At 37.9% G+C, this 18,145-nt stretch overlaps 9 non-coding genes across 9 annotated transcripts; 2 read left to right on the top strand and 7 right to left on the bottom strand.

Annotated features, from left to right (window-relative positions):
* Positions 1–918: 918 nt before the first annotated feature.
* Positions 919–990, bottom strand: TRNAQ-UUG (transfer RNA glutamine (anticodon UUG)). The gene has a single exon. It is a non-coding gene; the product is annotated as a tRNA-Gln (tRNA).
* Positions 991–2,507: 1,517 nt separating this feature from the next.
* Positions 2,508–2,579, bottom strand: TRNAQ-UUG (transfer RNA glutamine (anticodon UUG)). The gene has a single exon. It is a non-coding gene; the product is annotated as a tRNA-Gln (tRNA).
* Positions 2,580–3,230: 651 nt separating this feature from the next.
* Positions 3,231–3,312, bottom strand: TRNAS-UGA (transfer RNA serine (anticodon UGA)). Its single transcript has one exon. It is a non-coding gene; the product is annotated as a tRNA-Ser (tRNA).
* A 936-nt stretch (positions 3,313–4,248) lies between these two features.
* TRNAQ-UUG (transfer RNA glutamine (anticodon UUG)) lies at positions 4,249–4,320 on the bottom strand. The gene has a single exon. It is a non-coding gene; the product is annotated as a tRNA-Gln (tRNA).
* Positions 4,321–5,838: 1,518 nt separating this feature from the next.
* TRNAQ-UUG (transfer RNA glutamine (anticodon UUG)) lies at positions 5,839–5,910 on the bottom strand. Its single transcript has one exon. It is a non-coding gene; the product is annotated as a tRNA-Gln (tRNA).
* A 651-nt stretch (positions 5,911–6,561) lies between these two features.
* Positions 6,562–6,643, bottom strand: TRNAS-UGA (transfer RNA serine (anticodon UGA)). The gene has a single exon. It is a non-coding gene; the product is annotated as a tRNA-Ser (tRNA).
* A 2,521-nt stretch (positions 6,644–9,164) lies between these two features.
* On the bottom strand, positions 9,165–9,240 carry TRNAQ-UUG (transfer RNA glutamine (anticodon UUG)). Its single transcript has one exon. It is a non-coding gene; the product is annotated as a tRNA-Gln (tRNA).
* Positions 9,241–15,050: 5,810 nt separating this feature from the next.
* Positions 15,051–15,132, top strand: TRNAF-AAA (transfer RNA phenylalanine (anticodon AAA)). The gene has a single exon. It is a non-coding gene; the product is annotated as a tRNA-Phe (tRNA).
* Positions 15,133–16,759: 1,627 nt separating this feature from the next.
* TRNAS-UGA (transfer RNA serine (anticodon UGA)) lies at positions 16,760–16,841 on the top strand. The gene has a single exon. It is a non-coding gene; the product is annotated as a tRNA-Ser (tRNA).
* The last annotated feature ends 1,304 nt before the right edge of the window (positions 16,842–18,145 follow it).

The following is an 18,145-nucleotide window of genomic DNA, read 5'->3' as shown; positions in this document are numbered from 1 at the left end:
TGTTATGAGTTTCACACACGTTTTCTAATAGCACCATGATCAAGCTCAGTGATCAACCCTCTGGAAGACATCTCAGAAAATGAAAAGAAAATACAAGGTCTCAGTAAAATGCAAAAATCTGATTTAAAGTCATCATCAATGGGAACCATTCACAGTTTAAAGCTTTTCCCTCTTCATAATATGGATTTGGAGTCAGTCAGCTCCAAAAACATCCTTAAAAATAATCCGAAAATGCTGAGAAGACTGAAAATAATCATTTCCAAGTAAAAAAGACTTGGTGTTCATTTGATCAGTCTTTGGAGCGTCTATTAACCATGTCAAGTTTCCAAAAATGTCCAGCGGTTAACTGAAATTACCATATCAATCTTCAGATGTTTTTCACTTTGAACAGCTCCATACCTATACTACAAGTCAACGGTAAGGTTCGAAAGACCCTATAAAGGGTCCTGATTGACTTTTGTGTGCTACAAAAAAAGCCACAAAACACATTCAAAAGACGCCGAAAAGAATTTTTAGAAAAACACCACCAAAAATGTTTATAAGGCACTTTAGGAAATTCTGGAAAACACAAGAAAAGATGGCTTAGAGAAAAATCAAAAACACTTCCTGAAGCCATTTTGGCTTCAAATCCTTGTCAGATTCACCCACTTGGAAAGAGTGTTATGTGAATATTGACTCAAGTCACAGAGTATGAGATTGCTTGGTATGACATAGACAATGAGTGACATAGACAATGAGTGATAAAGACAATTTTAATTTTTGCTAATCCTACTTGCTTGACAGCTTTGACGATAGTATTCCATGAATCCTTGAACTCTTTTTTTGTCTTTTATTATGTGGATTTTAAATTGCTTGTTTCATCATAAACATTGGGCATCGTCGATCTGAGTGCAGATGGAAAAATCAAAATGAGTGCCCAGGTTCCACTGAGATTTGAACTCAGATCACTGGATTCAAAGTCCAGAGTGCTAACCATTACACCATGGAACCAACCATGACACAGTCATGGCTGCGGCTTGTTGTGCTGAATAAAGCATATGAAATCGTGAACGATGGCGAAAACAGGCTCCAAAGCTGCAGTGCAAATCTGCAATCATACACAATGGTAAATTGATATTTTATAACCTTTCATTCCACAAATTTACCAACATTTCCACGATATCACAGCTAGGACAGTTAGAAATGTTGATGAAAAGTGGCTAGTAAAAAGATTGCTGTATCTGTTACTTGGAAAAAGTGTGAAAAAAATAAATTGCAAAACGTATACTGTTAGAAAACTGTTCATCCAGTAGTCGATAAAGATTAGCATTGCATGGTAAAAGGCTTCATCTGAGAGATAATTTAAGGTTTGTGCAAATCAAAGTGCATGTCCCAGTCCATTAGCCAGGACAGAGGTCTGTGGCTGCTGGACAAGATCAAGAGAAAAACCTCTTACCTGATGGCACCCACGGTGCTTCTTTTGATTAGCGGCAAGTCGCACATGTAATGTTGCTCCAGAATAGATTATCTAAAGAACAGTCAAAGATAAAGTCAGTTTGGTCCAAGAAACTCGCTCCATCACAGATCACAGTCATGGGGAATAGACTAGTAAACATGCAAATTGAACAACAGAGATAAAAGGTCAAAAAGTTATTGAAACATAGACGTAGTCGGCAGGATTTGCACCTGCGCGGGGAGACCCCAATGGATTTCTTGCTTATCGCCTTAACCACTCGGACACGACTACTCGGACTTCAAGCTGTTATGGGTTTCACACACGTTTTCTAATAGCACCATGATCAAGCTCAGTGATCAACCCTCTGGAAGACATCTCAGAAAATGAAAAGAAAATACAAGGTCTCAGTAAAATGCAAAAATCTGATTTAAAGTAATCATCAATGGGAACCATTCACAGTTTAAAGCTTTTCCCTCTTCATAATGTGGATTTGGAGTCAGTCAGCTCTGAAATTAGAACTGAAATTACCATATCAATCTTCAGCTGTTTTTCACTTTGAACAGCTCCATACCTATACTACAAGTCAATGGTAAGGTTCGAAAGACCCTATAAAGGGTCCTGATTGACTTTTGTGTGCTACAAAAAAAGCCACAAAACACATTCAAAAGATGCCGAAAAGAATTTTTAGAAAAACACCACCAAAAATGTTTATAAGGCACTTTAGGAAATTCTGAAAAACACAAGAAAAGATTGCTTAGAGAAACATCAAAAACACTTGCTGAAGCCATTTTGGCTTCAAATCCTTGTCAGATTCACCCACTTGGAAAGAGTGTTATGTGAATATTGACTCAAGTCACAGAGTATGAGATTGCTTGGTATGACATAGACAATGAGTGACATAGAAAATGAGTGATATAGACAATTTTAATTTTTGCTAATCCTACTTGATTGACAGCTTTGAATCCTTGAACTTTTTTTTGTCTTTATTATGTGGATTTTAAATTGCTTGTTTCATCTTAAACATTGGGCATCGTCGATCTGAGTGCAGATGGAAAAATCGAAATGTGTGCCCAGGTTCCACTGAGATTTGAACTCAGATTACTGGATTCAAAGTCCAGCGTGCTTACCATTACACCGTGGAACCAACCATGCCTCAGACATGGCTGCGGCTTGTTGTGCTGAATAAAGCATATGAAATCGTGAACGATGGCGAAAACAGGCTCCAAAGCTGCAGTGCAAATCTGCATTCATACACAATGGTAAATTGATATCTTATAACCTTTCATTCCACAAATTTACCAACATTTCCACGATATCACAGCTAGCGCAGTTTGAAATGTTGATGAAAAGTGGCTAGTGAAAAGATTGCTGTATCTGTTACTTGGAAAAAGTGTGAAAAAAATAAATTGCAAAACTTATACTGTTAGAAAACTGTTCATCCAGTAGTCGATAAAGATTAGCATTGCATGGTAAAAGGCTTCATCTGAGAGATAATTTAAGGTTTGTGCAAATCAAAGTGCATGTCCCAGTCCATTAGCCAGGACAGCGGTCTGTGGCTGCTGGACAAGATCAAGAGTAAATCCTCTTACCTGATGGCACCCACGGTGCTTCTTTTGATTAGCGGCAAGTAGCACATGTAATGTTGCTACAGAATAGATTATCTAAAGAACAGTCAAAGATAAAGTCAGTTTGGTCCTGGAAACTCGCTCCATCACAGATCACTGTCATGGGGAATAGACTAGTAAACATGCAAATTGAACAAAGATAAAAGGTCAAAAAGATATTGAAACATAGACGTAATCGGCAGGATTTGAACCTGCGCGGGGAGACCCCAATGGATTTCAAGTCCATAGCCTTAACCACTCGGCCACGACTACTCGGACGTCAAGCTGTTATGAGTTTCACACACGTTTTCTAATAGCACCATGATCAAGCTCAGTGATCAACCCTCTGGAAGACATCTCAGAAAATGAAAAGAAAATACAAGGTCTCAGTAAAATGCAAAAATCTGATTTAAAGTCATCATCAATGGGAACCATTCACAGTTTAAAGCTTTTCCCTCTTCATAATGTGGATTTGGAGTCAGTCAGCTCCAAAAACATCCTTAAAAATAATCCGAAAATGCTGAGAAGACTGAAAATAATCATTTCCAAGTAAAAAAGACTTGGTGTTCATTTGATCAGTCTTTGGAGCGTCTATTAACCATGTCAAGTTTCCAAAAATGTCCAGCGGTTAACTGAAATTACCATATCAATCTTCAGATGTTTTTCACTTTGAACAGCTCCATACCTATACTACAAGTCAACGGTAAGGTTCGAAAGACCCTATAAAGGGTCCTGATTGACTTTTGTGTGCTACAAAAAAAGCCACAAAACACATTCAAAAGACGCCGAAAAGAATTTTTAGAAAAACACCACCAAAAATGTTTATAAGGCACTTTAGGAAATTCTGGAAAACACAAGAAAAGATGGCTTAGAGAAAAATCAAAAACACTTCCTGAAGCCATTTTGGCTTCAAATCCTTGTCAGATTCACCCACTTGGAAAGAGTGTTATGTGAATATTGACTCAAGTCACAGAGTATGAGATTGCTTGGTATGACATAGACAATGAGTGACATAGACAATGAGTGATAAAGACAATTTTAATTTTTGCTAATCCTACTTGATTGACAGCTTTGACCATGGTATTCCATGAATCCTTGAACTCTTTTTTTGTCTTTTATTATGTGGATTTTAAATTGCTTGTTTCATCATAAACATTGGGCATCGTCGATCTGAGTGCAGATGGAAAAATCAAAATGAGTCCTGAGCCCAGGTTCCACTGAGATTTGAACTCAGATCACTGGATTCAAAGTCCAGAGTGCTAACCATTACACCATGGAACCAACCATGACACAGTCATGGCTGCGGCTTGTTGTGCTGAATAAAGCATATGAAATCGTGAACGATGGCGAAAACAGGCTCCAAAGCTGCAGTGCAAATCTGCAATCATACACAATGGTAAATTGATATTTTATAACCTTTCATTCCACAAATTTACCAACATTTCCACGATATCACAGCTAGGACAGTTTGAAATGTTGATGAAAAGTGGCTAGTAAAAAGATTGCTGTATCTGTTACTTGGAAAAAGTGTGAAAAAAATAAATTGCAAAACGTATACTGTTAGAAAACTGTTCATCCAGTAGTCGATAAAGATTAGCATTGCATGGTAAAAGGCTTCATCTGAGAGATAATTTAAGGTTTGTGCAAATCAAAGTGCATGTCCCAGTCCATTAGCCAGGACAGAGGTCTGTGGCTGCTGGACAAGATCAAGAGAAAAACCTCTTACCTGATGGCACCCACGGTGCTTCTTTTGATTAGCGGCAAGTCGCACATATAATGTTGCTCCAGAATAGATTATCTAAAGAACAGTCAAAGATAAAGTCAGTTTGGTCCAAGAAACTCGCTCCATCACAGATCACTGTCATGGGGAATAGACTAGTAAACATGCAAATTGAACAACAGAGATAAAAGGTCAAAAAGTTATTGAAACATAGACGTAGTCGGCAGGATTTGCACCTGCGCGGGGAGACCCCAATGAATTTCTTGCTTATCGCCTTAACCACTCGGACACGACTACTCGGACTTCAAGCTGTTATGAGTTTCACACACGTTTTCTAATAGCACCATGATCAAGCTCAGTGATCAACCCTCTGGAAGACATCTCAGAAAATGAAAAGAAAATACAAGGTCTCAGTAAAAAGCAAAAATCTGATTTAAAGTCATCATCAATGGGAACCATTCACAGTTTAAAGCTTTTCCCTCTTCATAATGTGGATTTGGAGTCAGTCAGCTCTGAAATTAGAACTGAAATTACCATATCAATCTTCAGCTGTTTTTCACTTTGAACAGCTCCATACCTATACTACAAGTCAACGGTAAGGTTCGAAAGACCCTATAAAGGGTCCTGAATGACTTTTGTGTGCTACAAAAAAAGCCACAAAACACATTCAAAAGACGCCGAAAAGAATTTTTAGAAAAACACCACCAAAAATGTTTATAAGGCACTTTAGGAAATTCTGGAAAACACAAGAAAAATCAAAAACACTTCCTGAAGCCATTTTGGCTTCAAATCCTTGTCAGATTCACCCACTTGGAAAGAGTGTTATGTGAATATTGACTCAAGTCACAGAGTATGAGATTGCTTGGTATGACATAGACAATGAGTGACATAGAAAATGAATGATATAGACAATTTTAATTTATGCTAATCCTACTTGATTGACAGCTTTGACCTTGGTATTCCATGAATCCTTGAACTTTTTTTTGTCTTTTATTATGTGGATTTTAAATTGCTTGTTTCATCTTAAACATTGGGCATCGTCGATCTGAGTGCAGATGGAAATATCGAAATGTGTGCCCAGGTTCCACTGAGATTTGAACTCAGATCACTGGATTCAAAGTCCAGCGTGCTAACCATTACACCATGGAACCAACCATGCCTCAAACATGGCTGCGGCTTGTTGTGCTGAATAAAGCATATGAAATCGTGAACGATGGCGAAAAAAGGCTCCAAAGCTGCAGTGCAAATCTGCATTCATAGACAATGGTAAATTGATATCTTATAACCTTTCATTCCACAAATTTACCAACATTTCCACGATATCACAGCTAGCGCAGTTTGAAATGTTGATGAAAAGTGGCTAGTGAAAAGATTGCTGTATCTGTTACTTGGAAAAAGTGTGAAAAAAATAAATTGCAAAACTTATACTGTTAGAAAACTGTTCATTCAGTAGTCGATAAAGATTAGCATTGCATGGTAAAAGGCTTCATCTGAGAGATAATTTAAGGTTTGTGCAAATCAAAGTGCATGTCCCAGTCCATTAGCCAGGACAGCGGTCTGTGGCTGCTGGACAAGATCAAGAGAAAATCCTCTTACCTGATGGCACCCACGGTGCTTCTTTTGATTAGCGGCAAGTAGCACATGTAATGTTGCTACAGAATAGATTATCTAAAGAACAGTCAAAGATAAAGTCAGTTTGGTCCTGGAAACTCGCTCCATCACAGATCACTGTCATGGGGAATAGACTAGTAAACATGCAAATTGAACAAAGATAAAAGGTCAAAAAGATATTGAAACATAGACGTAATCGGCAGGATTTGAACCTGCGCGGGGAGACCCCAATAGATTTCAAGTCCATAGCCTTAACCACTCGGCCACGACTACTCGGACGTCAAGCTGTTATGAGTTTCACACACGTTTTCTAATAGCACCATGATCAAGCTCAGTGATCAATCCTCTGGAAGACATCTCAGAAAATGAAAAGAAAATACAAGGTCTCAGTAAAATGCAAAAATCTGATTTAAAGTCATCATCAATGGGAACCATTCACAGTTTAAAGCTTTTCCCTCTTCATAATGTGGATTTGGAGTCAGTCAGCTCCAAAAACATCCTTAAAAATAATCCGAAAATGCTGAGAAGACTGAAAATAATCATTTCCAAGTAAAAAAGACTTGGTGTTCATTTGATCAGTCTTTGGAGCGTCTATTAACCATGTCAAGTTTCCAAAAATGTCCAGCGGTTAACTGAAATTACCATATCAATCTTCAGATGTTTTTCACTTTGAACAGCTCCATACCTATACTACAAGTCAACGGTAAGGTTCGAAAGACCCTATAAAGGGTCCTGATTGACTTTTGTGTGCTACAAAAAAAGCCACAAAACACATTCAAAAGACGCCGAAAAGAATTTTTAGAAAAACACCACCAAAAATGTTTATAAGGCACTTTAGGAAATTCTGGAAAACACAAGAAAAGATGGCTTAGAGAAAAATCAAAAACACTTCCTGAAGCCATTTTGGCTTCAAATCCTTGTCAGATTCACCCACTTGGAAAGAGTGTTATGTGAATATTGACTCAAGTCACAGAGTATGAGATTGCTTGGTATGACATAGACAATGAGTGACATAGACAATGAGTGATAAAGACAATTTTAATTTTTGCTAATCCTACTTGATTGACAGCTTTGACCATGGTATTCCATGAATCCTTGAACTCTTTTTTTGTCTTTTTTTATGTGGATTTTAAATTGCTTGTTTCATCATAAACATTGGGCATCGTCGATCTGAGTGCAGATGGAAAAATCAAAATGAGTGCCCAGGTTGCACTGAGATTTGAACTCAGATCACTGGATTCAAAGCCCACCATGGAACCAACCATGACACAGTCATGGCTGCGGCTTGTTGTGCTGAATAAAGCATATGAAATCGTGAACGATGGCGAAAACAGGCTCCAAAGCTGCAGTGCAAATCTGCAATCATACACAATGGTAAATTGATATTTTATAACCTTTCATTCCACAAATTTACCAACATTTCCACGATATCACAGCTAGGACAGTTTGAAATGTTGATGAAAAGTGGCTAGTAAAAAGATTGCTGTATCTGTTACTTGGAAAAATTGTGAAAAAAATAAATTGCAAAACGTATACTGTTAGAAAACTGTTCATCCAGTAGTCGATAAAGATTAGCATTGCATGGTAAAAGGCTTCATCTGAGAGATAATTTAAGGTTTGTGCAAATCAAAGTGCATGTCCCAGTCCATTAGCCAGGACAGAGGTCTGTGGCTGCTGGACAAGATCAAGAGAAAAACCTCTTACCTGATGGCACCCACGGTGCTTCTTTTGATTAGCGGCAAGTCGCACATGTAATGTTGCTCCAGAATAGATTATCTAAAGAACAGTCAAAGATAAAGTCAGTTTGGTCCAAGAAACTCGCTCCATCACAGATCACAGTCATGGGGTAATAGACTAGTAAACATGCAAATTGAACAACAGAGATAAAAGGTCAAAAAGTTATTGAAACATAGACGTAGTCGGCAGGATTTGCACCTGCGCGGGGAGACCCCAATGGATTTCTTGCTTATCGCCTTAACCACTCGGACACGACTACTCGGACTTCAAGCTGTTATGAGTTTCACACACGTTTTCTAATAGCACCATGATCAAGCTCAGTGATCAACCCTCTGGAAGACATCTCAGAAAATGAAAAGAAAATACAAGGTCTCAGTAAAATGCAAAAATCTGATTTAAAGTCATCATCAATGGGAACCATTCACAGTTTAAAGCTTTTCCCTCTTCATAATGTGGATTTGGAGTCAGTCAGCTCTGAAATTAGAACTGAAATTACCATATCAATCTTCAGCTGTTTTTCACTTTGAACAGCTCCATACCTATACTACAAGTCAACGGTAAGGTTCGAAAGACCCTATAAAGGGTCCTGAATGACTTTTGTGTGCTACAAAAAAAGCAACAAAACACATTCAAAAGACGCCGAAAAGAATTTTTAGAAAAACACCACCAAAAATGTTTATAAGGCACTTTAGGAAATTCTGGAAAACACAAGAAAAGATGTCTTAGAGAAAAATCAAAAACACTTCCTGAAGCCATTTTGGCTTCAAATCCTTGTCAGATTCACCCACTTGGAAAGAGTGTTATGTGAATATTGACTCAAGTCACAGAGTATGAGATTGCTTGATATGACATAGACAATGAGTGACATAGAAAATGAGTGATATAGACAATTTTAATTTTTGCTAATCCTACTTGATTGACAGCTTTGACCTTGGTATTCCATGAATCCATGAACTTTTTTTTGTCTTTTATTATGTGGATTTTAAATTGCTTGTTTCATCTTAAACATTGGGCATCGTCGATCTGAGTGCAGATGGAAAAATCAAAATGTGTGCCCAGGTTCCACTGAGATTTGAACTCAGATCACTGGATTCAAAGTCCAGAGTGCTAACCATTACACCATGGATCCAACCATGCCTCAGACATGGCTGCGGCTTGTTGTGCTGAATAAAGCATATGAAATCGTGAACGATGGCAAAAACAGGCTCCAAAGCTGCAGTGCAAATCTGAATTCATACACAATGGTAAATTGATATCTTAGAACCTTTCATTCCACAAATTTACCAACATTTCCACGATATCTCAGCTAGCGCATTTTGAAATGTTGATGAAAAGTGGCTAGTAAAAAGATTGCTGTATCTGTTACTTGGAAAAAGTGTGAAAACAATAAATTGCAAAACTTATACTGTTAGAAAACTGTTCATCCAGTAGTCGATAAAGATTAGCATTGCATGGTAAAAGGCTTCATCTGAGAGATAATTTAAGGTTTGTGCAAATCAAAGTGCATGTCCCAGTCCATTAGCCAGGAGAGCGGTCTGTGGCTGCTGGACAAGATCAAGAGAAAAACCTCTTACCTGATGGCACCCACGGTGCTTCTTTTCATTAGCGGCAAGTCGCACATGTAATGTTGCTCCAGAATAGATTATCTAAAGAACAGTCAAAGATAAAGTCAGTTTGGTCCTGGAAACTCGCTCCATCACAGATCACTGTCATGGGGAATAGACTAGTAAACATGCAAATTGAACAACAAAGATAAAAGGTCAAAAAGTTATTGAAACATAGATGTAGTCAGCAGGATTTGCACCTGCGCGGGGAAACCCCAATGGATTTCTTGCCCATCGCCTTAACCACTCGGCCACGACTACTCGGACTTAAAGTTGTTATGAGTTTCACACACGTTTTCTAATAGCACCATGTTCAAGCTCAGTGATCAACCCTCTGGAAGACATCTCAGAAAATGAAAAGAAAATACAAGGTCTCAGTAAAATGCAAAAATCTGATTTAAAGTCATCATCAATGGGAACCATTCACAGTTTAAAGCTTTTCCCTTTTCATAATGTGGATTTGGAGTCAGTCAGCTCCAAAAACATCCTTAAAAATAATCCGAAAATGCTGAGAAGACTGAACATAATCATTTCCAAGTAAAAAAGACTTGATGTTCATTTGATCAGGCTTTGGAGCGTCTATTAACCATGTCAAGTTTCCTAAAATGTCCAGCGGTTAACTGAAATTACCATATCAATCTTCAGCTGTTTTTCACTTTGAACAGCTCCATACCTATACTACAAGTCAACGGTAAGGTTCGAAAGACCCTATAAAGGGTCCTGAATGACTTTTGTGTGCTACAAAAAAAGCCACAAAACACATTCAAAAGACGCCGAAAAGAATTTTTAGAAAAACACCACCAAAAATGTTTATAAGGCACTTTAGGAAATTCTGAAAAACACAAGAAAAGATGGCTTAGAGAAAAATCAAAAACACTTCCTGAAGCCATTTTGGCTTCAAATCCTTGTCAGATTCACCCACTTGGAAAGAGTGTTATGTGAATATTGACTCAAGTCACAGAGTATGAGATTGCTTGGTAAGACATAGACAATGAGTGATATAGACAATTTTAATTTTTGCTAATACTACTTGATTGACTGCTTTGACCATGGTATTCCATGGATCCTTGAACTCTTTTTTGTCTTTTATTATGTGGATTTTAAATTGCTTGTTTCATCATAAACATTGGGCATCGTCGATCTGAGTGCAGATGGAAAAATCGAAATGTGTGCCCAGGTTCCACTGAGATTTGAACTCGGATCACTGGATTCAAAGTACAGAGTGCTAAAAATTACACCATGGAACCAACCATGACACAGTCATGGCTGCGGTTTGTTGTGCTGAATAAAGCATATGAAATCGTGAACGATGGCGAAAACAGGCTCCAAAGCTGCAGTGCAAATCTGCAATCATACACAATGGTAAATTGATATCTTATAACCTTTCATTCCACAAATTTACCAACATTTCCACGATATCACAGCTAGGACAGTTTGAAATGTTGATGAAAAGTGGCTAGTAAAAAGATTGCTGTATCTGTTACTTGGAAAAAGTGTGAAAAAAATAAATTGCAAAACTTATACTGTTAGAAAACTGTTCATCCAGTAGTCGATAAAGATTAGCATTGCGTGGTAAAAGGCTTCATCTGAGAGATAATTTAAGGTTTGTGCAAATCAAAGTGCATGTCCCAGTCCATTAGCCAGGACAGCGGTCTGTGGCTGCTGGACAAGATCAAGAGAAAAACCTCTTACCTGATGGCACCCACGGTGCTTCTTTTGATTAGCGGCAAGTCGCACATGTAATGTTGCTCCAGAATAGATTATCTAAAGAACAGTCAAAGATAAAGTCAGTTTGGTCCGAGAAACTCGCTCCATCACAGATCACTGTCATGGGGAATAGACTAGTAAACATGCAAATTGAACAACAAAGATAAAAGGTCAAAAAGTTATTGAAACATAGACGGCAGGATTTGAACCTGTGCGGGAAAACCCCAATGGATTTCTAGTCCATGTTAAAAACATGTGTGAAGTTCATAACAGCTTGACGTCCGAGTAGTCGTGGCCGAGTGGTTAAGGCGATGGACTTGAAATCCATTGGGGTCTCCCCGTGCAGTATCCTGCCGACTACATTTCAATAACTTTTTGACCTTTTATCTTTGTTGTTCAATTTGCATGTTTACTAGTCTATTCCCCATGACAGTGATCTGTGATGGAGCGAGTTTCTAGGACCAATCTGACTTTATCTTTGACTGTTCTTTAGATAATCTATTCTGGAGCAACATTACATGTGCGACTTGCCGCTAATCAAAAGAAGCACCGTGGGTGCCATCAGGTAAGAGGTTTTTCTCTTGAACTTGTCCAGCAGCCACAGACCTCTGTCCTGGCTAATGGACTGGGACATGCACTTTGATTTGCACAAACCTTAAATTATCTCTCAGATGAAGCCTTTTACCATGCAATGCTAATCTTTATCGACTACTGGATGAACAGTTTTCTAACATTATAAGTTTTGCAATTTATTTTTTTCACACTTTTTCCAAGTAACAGATGCAGCAATCTTTTTACTAGCCACTTTTCATCAACATTTCAAACTGCGCTAGCTGTGATATCGTGGAAATGTTGGTAAATTTGTGGAATGAAAGGTTATAAGATATCAATTTACCATTGTGTATGATTGCAGATTTGCACTGCAGCTTTGGAGCCTGTTTTCGCCATCGTTCACGATTTCATATGCTTTATTCAGCACAACAAGCCGCAGCCATGACTGTGTAATGGTTGGTTCCATGGTGTAATGGTTAGCACTCTGGACTTTGAATCCTGTTATCTGAATTCAAATCTCAGTGGAACCTGAGCACACATTTCAATTTTTCCATCTGCACTCAGATCGACGATGCCCAATGTTTATGATGAAACAAGCAATTTAAAATACACATAATAAAAGACAAAAAAGGGTTCAAGGATTCATGGAATACCATGGTCAAAGCTGTCAATCAAGTAGGATTAGCAAAAATTAAAATTGTCTATGTCATACCAAGCAATCTCATACTCTGTGACTTGAGTCAATATTCACATAACACTCTTTCCAAGTGGGTGAATCTGACAAGGAATTGAAGCCAAAATGGCTTCAGGAAGTGTTTTTGATTTTTCTCTAAGCCATCTTTTCTTGTGTTTTCCAGAATTTCCTAAAGTGCCTTATAAACATTTTTGGTGGTGTTTTTCTAAAAATTCTTTTCGGCGTCTTTTGAATGTGTTTTGTGGCTTTTTTTGTAGCACACAAAAGTCAATCAGGACCCTTTATAGGGTCTTTCGAACCTTACCGTTGACTTGTATTATAGGTATGGAGCTGTTCAAAGTGAAAAACAGCTGAAGATTGATATGGTAATTTCAGTTAACCGCTGGACATTTTTGGAAACTTGAGATGATTAATAGACGATCCAAAACCTGATCAAATGAACATCAAGTCTTTTTTACTTGGAAATGATTATGTTCAGTCTTTTCAGCATTTTTGGATTATTTTTAAAGATGTTTTTGGAGCTGACTGACTACAAATCCACATTATGAAGAGGGAAAAGCTTTAAACTGTGAATGGTTCCCATTGATGATGACTTTAAATCAGATTTTTGCATTTTACTGAGACCTTGTATTTTCTTTTCATTTTCTGAGATGTCTTCCAGAGGGTTGATCACTGAGCTTGATCATGGTGCTATTAGAAAACATGTGTGAAACTCATAACAGCTTGACGTCCGAGTAGTCGTGGCCGAGTGTTTCAAAAACTTTTTGACCTTTTATCTTTGTTGTTCAATTTGCATGTTTACTAGTCTATTCCCCATGACAGTGATCTGTGATGGAGCGAGTTTCTAGGACCAAACTGACTTTATCTTTGACTGTTCTTTAGATAATCTATTCTGGAGCAACATTACATGTGCGACTTGCCGCTAATCAAAAGAAGCACCGTGGGTGCCATCAGGTAAGAGGTTTTTCTCTTGATCTTGTCCAGCAGCCACAGACCGCTGTCCTGGCTAATGGACTGGGACATGCACTTTGATTTGCACAAACCTTAAATTATCTCTCAGATGAAGCCTTTTACCATGCAATGCTAATATTTATCAAATACTGGATGAACAGTTTTCTAACAGCATAAGTTTTGCAATTTATTTTTTTCACACTTTTTCCAAGTAACAGATACAGCAATCTTTTTACTAGCCACTTTTCATCAACATTTCAAACTGTCCTAGCTGTGATATCGTGGAAATGTTGGTAAATTTGTGGAATGAAAGGTTATAAGATATCAATTTACCATTGTGTATGATTGCAGATTTGCACTGCAGCTTTGGAGCCTGTTTTCGCCATCGTTCACGATTTCATATGCTTTATTCAGCACAACAAGCCGCAGCCATGACTGTGTAATGGTTGGTTCCATGGTGTAATGGTTAGCACTCTGGACTTTGAATCCTGTTATCTGAATTCAAATCTCAGTGGAACCTGGGCACACATTTCAATTTTTCCATGTGCACTCAGATCGACGATGCCCAAAGTTTATGATGAAACAAGCAATTTAAAATCCACATAATAAAAGACAAAAAAAGGGTTCAAGGATTCATGGAATACCATGATCAAAGCTGTCAATCAAGTAGGATTAGCAAAAATTAAAATTGTCTATATCACTCATTGTCTATGTCATACCAAGCAATCTCATACTCTGTGACTTGAGTCAATATTCACATAACACTCTTTCCAAGTGGGTGAATCTGACAAGGATTTGAAGCCAAAATGGCTTCAGGAAGTGTTTTTGATTTTTCTCTAAGCCATCTTTTCTTGTGTTTTCCAGAATTTCCTAAAGTGCCTTATAAACATTTTTGGTGGTGTTTTTCTAAATAATCTTTTCGGCGTCTTTTGAATGTGTTTTGTGGCTTTTTTTGTAGCACACAAAAGTCAATCAGGACCCTTTATAGGGTCTTTCGAACCTTACCGTTGACTTGTAGTATAGGTATGGAGCTGTTCAAAGTGAAAAACAGCTGAAGATTGATATGGTAATTTCAGTTAACCGCTGGACATTTTTGGAAACTTGAGATGGTTAATAGACGCTCCAAAGCCTGATCAAATGAACATCAAGTCTTTTTTACTTGGAAATGATTATGTTCAGTCTTCTCAGCATTTTCGTATTATTTTTAAGGATGTTTTTGGAGCTGACTGACTCCAAATCCACATTATGAAGAGGGAAAAGCATTAAACTGTGAATGGTTCCCATTGATGATGACTTTAAATCAGATTTTTGCATTTTACTGAGACCTTGTATTTTCTTTTCTTTTTCTGAGATGTCTTCCAGAGGGTTGATCACTGAGCTTGATCATGGTGCTATTAGAAAACGTGTGTGAAACTCATAACAGCTTGACGTCTGAGTAGTCGTGGCCGAGTGGTTAAGGCGATGGGCTAAAAATCCATTGGGGTCTCCCCGCGCAGGTGCAAATCCTGCCGACTACGTCTATGTTTAAAATAACTTTTTGACCTTTTATCTTTGTTGTTCAATTTGCATGTTTACTAGTCTATTCCCCATGACAGTGATCTGTGATGGAGCGAGTTTCTAGGACCAAACTGACTTTATATTTGACTGTTCTTTAGATAATCTATTCTGGAGCAACATTACATGTGCGACTTGCCGCTAATCAAAAGAAGTATCGTGGGTGCCATCAGGTAAGAGGTTTTTCTCTTGATCTTGTCCAGCAGCCACAGACCGCTGTCCTGGCTAATGGACTGGGACATGCACTTTGATTTGCACAAACCTTAAATTATCTCTCAGATGAAGCCTTTTACCATGCAATGCTAATCTTTATCGACTACTGGATGAACAGTTTTCTAACAGTATAAGTTTTGCAATTTATTTTTTTCACACTTTTTCCAAGTAACAGATACAGCAATCTTTTTACTAGCCACTTTTCATCAACATTTCAAACTGTCCTAGCTGTGATATCGTGGAAATGTTGGTAAATTTGTGGAATGAAAGGTTATAAGATATCAATTTACCATTGTGTATGATTGCAGATTTGCACTGCAGCTTTGGAGCCTGTTTTCGCCATCGTTCACGATTTCATATGCTTTATTCAGCACAACAAGCCGCAGCCATGACTATGTCATGGTTGGTTCCATGGTGTAATGGTTAGCACTCTGGACTTTGGACACAGTGATCTGAGTTCAAATCTCAGTGGAACCTGGGCACACATTTCGATTTTTCCATCTGCACTCAGATCGACGATGCCCAATGTTTATGATGAAATAAGCAATTTTTAAATCCACATAATAAAAGACAAAAAAAGAGTTCACATAATAAAAGACAAAAAAAGAGTTCAAGGATTCATGGTCAAAGCTGTCAATATCACTCATTGTCTATGTCATACCAAGCAATCTCATACTCTGTGACTTGAGTCAATATTCACATAACACTCTTTCCAAGTGGGTGAATCTGACAAGGATTTGAAGCCAAAATGGCTTCAGGAAGTGTTTTTGATTTTTCTCTAAGCCATCTTTTCTTGTGTTTTCCAGAATTTCCTAAAGTGCCTTATAAACATTTTTGGTGGTGTTTTTCTAAAAATTCTTTTCGGCGTCTTTTGAATGTGTTTTGTGGCTTTTTTTGTAGCACACAAAAGTCAATCAGGACCCTTTATAGGGTCTTTCGAACCTTACCGTTGACTTGTATTATAGGTATGGAGCTGTTCAAAGTGAAAAACAGCTGAAGATTGATATGGTAATTTCAGTTAACCGCTGGACATTTTTGGAAACTTGAGATGGTTAATAGATGCTCCAAAGCCTGATCAAATGAACATCAAGTCTTTTTTACTTGGAAATGATTATGTTCAGTCTTCTCAGCATTTTTGGATTATTTTTAAGGATGTTTTTGGAGCTGACTGACTCCAAATCCACATTATGAAGAGGGAAAAGCTTTAAACTGTGAATGGTTCCCATTGATGATGACTTTAAATCAGATTTTTGCATTTTACTGAGACCTTGTATTTTCTTTTCATTTTCTGAGATGTCTTCCAGAGGGTTGATCACTGAGCGTGATCATGGTGCTATTAGAAAACATGTGTGAAGCTCATAACAGTTTGACGTCTGAGTAGTCGTGGCCGAGTAGTTAAGGCGATGGACTTGAAATACATTGGGGTCTCCCCACGCAGGTTCAAATCCTGCCGACTACGTCTATGTTTCAATAACTTATTGACCTTTTATCTTTGTTGTTCAATTTGCATGTTTACTAGTCTATTCCCCATGACAGTGATCAGTGATGGAGCGAGTTTCTAGGACCAAACTGACTTTATCTTTGACTGTTCTTTAGATAATCTATTCTGGAGCAACATTATATGTGCGACTTGCCGCTAATCAAAAGAAGCACCGTGGGTGCCATCAGGTAAGAGGTTTTTCTCTTGATCTTGTCCAGCAGCCACAGACCGCTGTCCTGGCTAATGGACTGGGACATGCACTTTGATTTGCACAAACCTTAAATTATCTCTCAGATGAAGCCTTTTACCATGCAATGCTAATCTTTATCGACTACTGGATGAACAGTTTTCTAACAGTATAAGTTTTGCAATTTATTTTTTTCACACTTTTTCCAAGTAACAGATACAGCAATCTTTTTACTAGCCACTTTTCATCAACATTTCAAACTGTCCTAGCTGTGATATCGTGGAAATGTTGGTAAATTTGTGGAATGAAAGGTTATAAGATATCAATTTACCATTGTGTATGATTGCAGATTTGCACTGCAGCTTTGGAGCCTGTTTTCGCCATCGTTCACGATTTCATATGCTTTATTCAGCACAACAAGCCGCAGCCATGACTATGTCATGGTAGGTTCCATGGTGTAATGGTTAGCACCATTTTTATGATGAAACAAGCAATTTAAAATCCACATAATAAAAGACAAAAAAAGAGTTCAAGGATTCATGGTCAAAGCTGTCAATATCAATCATTGTCTATGTCATACCAAGCAATCTCATACTCTGTGACTTGAGTCAATATTCACATAACACTCTTTCCAAGTGGGTGAATCTGACAAGGATTTGAAGCCAAAATGGCTTCAGGAAGTGTTTTTGATTTTTCTCTAAGCCATCTTTTCTTGTGTTTTCCAGAATTTCCTAAAGTGCCTTATAAACATTTTTGGTGGTGTTTTTCTAAAAATTCTTTTCGGCGTCTTTTGAATGTGTTTTGTGGCTTTTTTTGTAGCACACAAAAGTCAATCAGGACCCTTTATAGGGTCTTTCGAACCTTACCGTTGACTTGTATTATAGGTATGGATATGTTCAAAGTGAAAAACATCTGAAGATTGATATGGTAATTTCAGTTAACCGCTGGACATTTTTGGAAACTGGAGATGGTTAATAGATGCTCCAAAGCCTGATCAAATGAACATCAAGTGTTTTTTACTTGGAAATGATTATGTTCAGTCTTCTCAGCATTTTCGGATTATTTTTAAGGATGTTTTTGGAGCTGACTGACCCAA

Source organism: Dendrobates tinctorius, unplaced genomic scaffold (assembly GCF_039654945.1).
Source record: "Dendrobates tinctorius isolate UK_male_01 unplaced genomic scaffold, ASM3965494v1 ptg000048l, whole genome shotgun sequence".
In the NCBI taxonomy this organism is placed as follows: Eukaryota; Metazoa; Chordata; class Amphibia; order Anura; family Dendrobatidae; genus Dendrobates; species Dendrobates tinctorius.
This window is presented reverse-complemented; position numbering and strand designations above follow the sequence as displayed.